The sequence below is a fragment of the Amborella trichopoda genome, chromosome 6 (genome assembly GCF_054954075.1).
Source record: "Amborella trichopoda isolate Santa Cruz 75 chromosome 6, AtrichopodaSantaCruz75HAP2 v2.0, whole genome shotgun sequence".
Classification (NCBI taxonomy): domain Eukaryota; kingdom Viridiplantae; phylum Streptophyta; class Magnoliopsida; order Amborellales; family Amborellaceae; genus Amborella; species Amborella trichopoda.
In genome coordinates, this window is record NC_142341.1 from 41,494,819 (window position 1) to 41,503,004 (window position 8,186).

The following is an 8,186-nucleotide window of genomic DNA, read 5'->3' on the forward strand; positions in this document are numbered from 1 at the left end:
TTTATATAAGGGTGAGTCCCTAAATAATTAAACGAAGGCACACTTCAAAAATTCAGTAGAAGAGGTTGTTTCGATGCTGAAAACCCTCAATTCGATCATCATGACTTCAAGATGTATGGACATGAAAAACATGGATTTCAAAGTTTTGAAAATTTTATATTGTAATGTATTATCTAGACCATCAATTTTCAAAATTTTTAATTGTTAATAGATCAGCTAGATTTACACTATTTTTTAAATTTTAAAGTTTATAATTAGAGATGTAAATAAACTTTCAGTCATTATAAAGATCCATGTTCAACCGAAACAACATAATCTTGCATTATTTGACGATGCACCTTACTTTGACTGTTTAGGGCCTTAACCTTATACAAACAAACCATAATGTATTGCATTATTGTTTATGCTCCAATATACACCGATTTATGAATGAAATCAACTCAAATCTTAGCAAAACTTAGTTAAATTTATGAAAAATAGAGAAAGTGGGGTCACTCGAATTATGGCCTTAGAAACGATACAGATTTATCCCTAGTTTTCTAAAGGTTTTAGGATCTCCTAAGGTAAAATTTGAGTTTTGATGTTTTATGGGATTTTTGGGAAATTTTTGGGATTTTTTCTAATATTTTTGGGAATTTTATAATTGTTTTCTTCTAATTTTGGGTATTTTTTGGTATTTTTTCTGATTTTGGAAATTGTGTCCTATTTTCTAATTCTGGTGGTATTTATAGGGCTTGAAGTGGCGACTTTGTTTGATCTTTTTTTTTTCTTTTTTCTTTTTTTTTTTAAATTTATTTGAATTTGTTGCACTTATTCGAATTAGAAAAATGCTATTTTGTGCATCATCGAGCTGCCCCTAGGCCCACCAGGCTGCATGACACGGGCCTGGGCACACGCCCGATGTGTAACATGTCGGCAGGTCAACGCGACACGCCACATGTCATGAGGGTACCCCCATTAGGTTGGGACTAAAATGTTATCTTTCGATCTTTCTAACCGCAAGTCTAATTAGGGTGATTCTTAGAACGATGGAAAGCTCTCGGGGTCTACTACGAGTCGGGATAGATTTTCGGTAATTTTGGGACAATTATATCAGGTCTAGGTAGCCAATGGTCTACAAGGGATTTTTTGGTCCTTTGGGTGCTGAATCAAGGTTTTTAGGAATTTCCATAGCCAGAGTTTCTAGAGGGGTGTGTATAGTTTTCTCTCTTTAACATTCACCTGGGGTACCAGGTGAATGGTAAAGAAGTAGACACTTGAGATACGATGGAAAGAAAAGCTTTTTCCGACCGATCATTCCTTTGAATGACTATTACCCTTTGGATAGGTAGTACACCGATAAATGCTTTTGATCCATAAGACATCGAACTGGTGCTTGAGTCAATCGGGTTGAGAGCACTCCGACAATCAGGATCCGAAGTGACAATCAGCATGGACTATGCTATCTTTGGGCTAGTGACGCTCATTGTTGTAGGCATCCCAAAGCTACATGAGATGCTGTCAGTATAGTCCTCTTTGACTTTAGACCTTTTTTTTTTTTGTCTGGTTCTCTAATCGAATGAGAGTTTGATTTAAAAGAAATGATGAGATGATGAATTCCTAGCTAATTGAACTTCTTGTTTTGTCTTTGATTCTGATTCTTGGGATCCACATGTTTGGGCTTTTTGGTGTGCGGACGTAGGGGTTGGTTTTTGTTTTCCTAACTGTTTACAAGAGTGGCAATCTAGGAATTGGTGACGACAGAAACATCATATTCAAGCCTCCACAAAAACCCTTTCCTTTTTAAAACATTTTAGAAGATTTTGATAAAATGGTAGGATTTTATAGATTCAAAGTTCCGGACTACTTTTTAACTAAAGAGGTTTTTGAAAATTTTACAACTATATGGAGAAAATTTTGAAAATGGGTGAGAAATTTTGAAAATAGGTTTGTTAAGCAATTTAGGTTCTTGCTACCAAGGAGCTTTATTTTTATTTTTTTTTCAACATGAGCTTACCAAGCCTTTTCTTAGGACTCTCAGGACGAGGAATCACGAAGTACTTCCAGTCTTGGCTCTTATATCACAATTCAAAAGAGAGTTTTTCTTGAAATTTCTGAGCAAATCAATGTTTTGGATAATGTGGGATACTGCCCCAAAATGCTCACAATCTCCTTAGATTTCCAATTTTGTTCCTCCACTACCACTCCTTCGAAGTTTCAGATAGTGGAGGTACTTTTGACTTTACTTGGACCGATGCCTTTGCTTTGGACACCATTCTGACTTGGGAAGAGAATAATTTCTAGAGATTTTCTAGAAGTGACGAAAAGATAGAGAAATTATTTTTTCTAACGCCCCAGGGTCCCTCTCAAGTTTTCAGCCCGATGGAGTTTCTATTTTCTATTTCTCCTTTTCCTTTCTGTTTTTTTTTTTTTTTTTTGTTCTTTTAGCCCCAGGGTTCCTTTCGATGTTAAGCCATGTGACCTTTTTTTCCCACACTGGGGTTTCTATTCAGATTTTCGACGTGCAGAATTTCTTTTTTGTTTAGCTCTCTTTTGAAGAAGATAAGGATAGAGGAGGAGATGAAGAGTCGGTGGAATTTTTCCTTTTTGTGGCACTTTGTCCTAGAAACATATGAGAACTCGATTATCCTTTCATCTTCCATGTGGCAGGGAGATTCTAATATTGATTATCTTTGGGTTTATCATGTCCTTGGTTGGTATCCAATACTTATTTGACAAAAGTTGCTGAATTCTTATTGAGTTTTTGTTACTTGAATTATTTCACTCAAACTTGTCTTTAGATTTAGAGTCACTCTCAGCTTTCTAGTCCTTCAATCTCTTGTTTGGTTGGCTAAGCTTATTTTCTTTTTTGACTCCATTAATGCCATGGAGTACGACACCTGAGCGGAGAGTGGATGCCCACTTGGCTTATTTGAATGGGAAGAGTGTGTGATCACCCCACAACATTTTAGTGATCTTTTCCAGTTGCAACTTCATTTTGCTCTTCAGGAGTTGATGACATCAAGACATGTTGGTAGCAGTGATTTAAAATGCAGCTAAATCTCCGCATATACGACGCATCAGGCATTATGTGCTGCCCAACGCATTGTAAATGGCCGCATATGTGGTTTGGAGAGATGTGTGCGCATATGCATCACATCCCACATAGCTTATGTGGTTCGTCATATTTTTCGAACACATGTATTAAGGTCTTTTTCACCCCCCAAAAATGGTGGGAAAGGGTTTGCAGGGGTATTAAACTCCCAAAACATCATTTTTCTACCACATTCGTGGCTTTTATTAGATCGATTGAATAAAAAAAAAAAATTTGGCTGCAATTTTATTTTGTGAAGTTCTTCGATTTGTGTATTGGTTGATGCTTGGTTGTTGATTTGTAACTTTTGGGTATTGAAAATGGTGTTATTTATGTTGCAGCTGTTATTGACTTTAAAAAGGTTGCATATGTTTTGGATTCCTTGTGCAACTCATTGTGTTAATCTTATGCTTAGGAAATGGGTACACCGTCTTTATTTAGTGGGGTGATTTCAAAGGCTATATTTGTTGTTGGATTAATTTACAATCACATCAAGGTCTTTAGCATGATGAGGACTTTTACAAAGAAAAAAAAATTAGTGAGACCGGGTATCACTGGATTTGGCACAACACTTCTCACTCTTTGAAGCTCATGCAAGCAAAAAGATAGCTTGATGACCATATTTGCTTTAGAGTAATGGAGTCAAAGTCAATGGTCAAAGCATCGGGATAAGAGAAAGGTTGAAAAAATTATTCTGAATACATCTTTTTGGACTCAAATAGTTTTTGAATTGGAGGTAACTGGCCCTTTCGTGAAAGTGTTTCAACTGGTTGATGGTAATGTGAAACCCAACATGGGCTATATACTTGAAGCAATGACTAAGGAAAGAGGATAGATAGAAAATGTTCTAAACGATGATGAAAATAAATGCAAGTCTATACATGGAATTATTGATGGGAGATGAGATACCCAGCTTCACAGGAACCTTCATTCAACCAACTACTTTCTAAATCCATCTCTTCACTACAAGCACTCATCTATTGAGTTGGATCGTGTAATAAATGGTGGGTTCTAAGATGTGTTTGAGACATTAGTTCCTAACAAATATATCTAAAATGAGATCTAGAGCCAAGAATTGATTAGTTCAAGTTAGCCGTGGAAACTTTTGGAGAGAGAATGCTACTCGAAACAAGGACACTACATATCCAGGTAAAAGGCCAAAATACACTTACTTGTTTATGCCTTTATATATAGTTCCATTTATACAAATAATAAAATATTTATCTAAAATTTAATTATAAAATATAATATAGCTTCATGGTGGGTATTATATGGAAACAAGACATCAAATCTACAAAGCCTTGTTATTCAAGTGTTGAATATCACATGTAGCTCATCTGGTTGCCAATGCAATTGGAGTGCATTTGAGCATGTAAGTCATTAATCATTATTTCTTGGATTTCAATTTCAATTTTCAATTTTCTAAAATCTAATTTATCTAATTTTAATTTCCTATTACAGCTCCATACCAAAAAAATAAATATGTTAGATAAGAAGAAGTTGAATAATTTGATTTATGTGCAGTATAATGAGGGGCTTAGGGGATGTGTCAAAAGCACATGGATTTCAATCCTATTCCATCATATGAAGCTGATGGTGATTGCACAAGTGAATGGACTACGGATCCATGACTAGAGCATGTATTTGAGGGTAAAGATCTTACTTGGTTTGATGTCATGCTAGCCATAGGGGCTAATGAAGAAGAATGGCCTAACACTAGAGTACAAAGGGGTAGAGCTGGGTCTCGTCGCACATTAGCTCCAGAGGTCAAGGAGGAAGAGGCTAACACAGAGGAGATCGAGAAAATAGAATACATGGAGGCCACCGAAGATGATAGTAATGATGATGCACTTGGAGACTCTCAAGACGACTTTTTTGATTCGGATTTAAAAATCGAAATTTAGAATCTCACTATCAAGACTTGAGAAATCATAATGACTGTATAATTTGTATTTACTCTTCTTGAACTTGACTTTTTAACTCAATAATCTTCATAGACTTTTAGTTTGCAGTATTTTATAGCTTTACAGTATGTTGTTGCAGATTGGTGCTTATAGTTGTTGATTGTTGAATGTTTTATGAAACTAGTTTCAAGTTTTTAGTTTATATCAAATAGTGGATACAAAATCTCTGAAAGTTGATACTTTTAGAGTTAATGACTAAACTAAGTACGTACTATCACATTTATCACCTCTATATTATTTTCTATGCATTAACCTATTTTTTAAAATTATTTATATTTATTGACCGTATCTTGGCGATCCACCCACATCATGACTGCACCAGGCTGCATCGGCCCCCCAACGCATACGGTCGCATCTTGCATTTCAAAACACCGGTTGGAAGTTGTCGGATAAGGCGTGGGCTTCACCGGTTGCCCTTAGTGTATTATAACCATTGAATGGAGATGTCCCTACCAAGTAACTTGTTGGGGTTGTCCGTGTAGAGTTTTGTCCATTGGATGAGATTGTCCCTATTGGCATGTTAGATGAGACACCTTTATGGAATTTTCATATTATGGGATGATCCTTATCAAGATGGTATATGGGATTGTCCCTATTTATTCTTCTTTTTATTCTTGAATGTTTGGTGGCCTAGCTAGTGGAGTCATGCCCCTGCTCTTGTCTTCTTCTTGGGGTTTTTTATCCTAGATAGGTGGGTTATCCAGGAAACTAAGTTAATATCAACTCAAATGTTTGCAAAACTGAGTTAAATTGTGAAAAGTAGAGAAAGGGGAGTCATTTGAATTTATGGACTTAGAAACGACACATATCTATTTAGATCTAACTCATTTTTTAGCAGTCAGCTTCCGGATTTGTATAATTTGCTTTAAAAACTATTTTAAAATTTTATTAAATAAGAAATAACAAAAAATATTGAAAAATTAAAAATAAATTAAAAATAAATTACAAATAAATTAAAAATAAATTAAAAATAAAAATAAACAATATTAAATAAATAATGAGATACTTACCTCTGGGATCTCAGGACCCAGAGTTGCTCTTTTGATTTGTGCCACCACCTCCTTTTAGATGCCTTATGCTTGCTAAAATTGGTAGATCTAATGTTCTTTGATGTTGACCTATGGTTCTTAAGGCAATAGGAAGAGCTTGGTAATTGTAGGTAGGGTCTACATAGGCTTTCCTGGGACTTGTAGGAGGTATTCTTTAGTTTTCTAAGGCCTTTGGAATCTCTTAAGGTAGAATCTGAGTTTTGGTATTTTTTGGGGTTTTCGGGGAATTTTCAGGATTTTTTAAATTTTGTAAGAATTTTCTAAGGTTTTTTTTTTTCCTAATTTCAAATATTTTTGCATTGCTTTTCATAACACTTTCTAGGGAATTTCTGATGTATTTTTTTTAGGTTATGGAGGGGGTATTTATAGGCTTAAAGTGGTGGTTTTTCTTAGTTTTTGGATTTTCTTTCGGATTTTTTCACATTTATTTGAATCTTTTGGATTTATTCGTAGGAATAAGAGCTATAAAGGTTGAATTGATACCTCTAAAGAGGTCTTATGTGGCCTTTAAAGGCCTTATGAATGTGTATTGAAATAATTTCATTATAGTGAAACATAAATTCAGTGGGAGTGTGGTCCCTCGAGGACCATACTAAGCGAATGATGTTTGCTTATACCGGACTATGTTTATCGATCTAAGCCAGTCGGTTGGAAAACCCAAGGTACCTAGACATAAAGAATTAACCGATGAGGGTTTTGGGTTAGCCCTTGATGAGGTCGGAGCTTATACCTAGATGAGTGAGTAGAGGGACTGTGTGACCCTTGTGTGTGATGGTAAGCCTACTGAGACGGGGGCCAAAACCTCATCCATGTTCCATCACGTGACATGCATATTGATAGATCGTTCGGAAAAACCAGATATCCACCTTTGGGTGAAGCGTATGCAAGTGCGAGAGATACCCATATGCGTCATAAAGCTGTGGTCGCATCAGGTCGTGGTGATATTGACTCGTCTCTACGGGAGGACCTGTAATCCACAGACTGGGATTGTGACCCCTTGATTCATTGACCTGACTTTGGTGACCCGCTAATGAGCCCCTACTTGGACTGTAGGTCATGGGAAACACTGGGTCAGTTTGATAACGCTAATGTAGTCTGTAGTCTACAGTTGAAGGTGGAGTACCCCATTATTACAAATTGAATTCCAAAAACCATATGGATCATTTTACCATCATATTAATTTAATTGTGTTCATTTTATTATTGAAATGATTTTAGCTTTATTATTTGAATTTTTATGAATTTTTCAATATTTTATTTGTGATTTTTGGACTTATAAAAATACAGTTATTGTTCTTACAAAGTTATGAAAATTTGAATATATATTTTAAATTGTTTTATTCAATTTTAAAATAATATATATTTTTATAAAAATTTCATAATGACCTATAGTGCACATGGGCACACTATGTGGCATGTGGGTGGGGGCCCACACGTGCCACATAGGGGTGGCACGCCCCACCCTCTTGGATACTCTTTGTTGATTTTGGCGGTAAGTTGTTTAAATTTGGAAATAACATCTTATGTCATGTAGTCATATCTTGGAAAGGAAATAATGACTATGACTTATTTTGTATTTTGGCAAGTTTGTTTTAAAAGGATGTAGTCAATTTGAATAGATAGTAAATATTGACCTTATCTTGTTCATATTTGGTAGTATTTATTTACTTGATTTATGTTGATATATTCTTATGGAATATGTGAGATGGATCATGCAATTTTATGGAATGCATGATATTTATTTTATTTAAATATATTGATGGGAAAATGGTTTAAGAAAAGGTGGATAATGGTTCATGCACCTTCCATAATGTTGATGACCCATCTATGAAATGGATGTCTCAGATATCTCACCCCACAAGTAACCTTGATCAACAGTCCATATTCAATCTCAAGAAAGAGACAAACTATGGGAAACCCTAAAGAAACCTTTGACCTAAATTTTAATATAAATAGGGGTGCTCTCCCCCATCTCTACATACCTCTCTCTCTTCCCTAAGGGGCCCGCCCCTCTCTCTACTCTCTTATTTTCTCTATCTACTCTCTCTCCTAGAAAGACCCTAGGGGGCACGCCCAACATAGAGACTCTCGCTCTCTCATG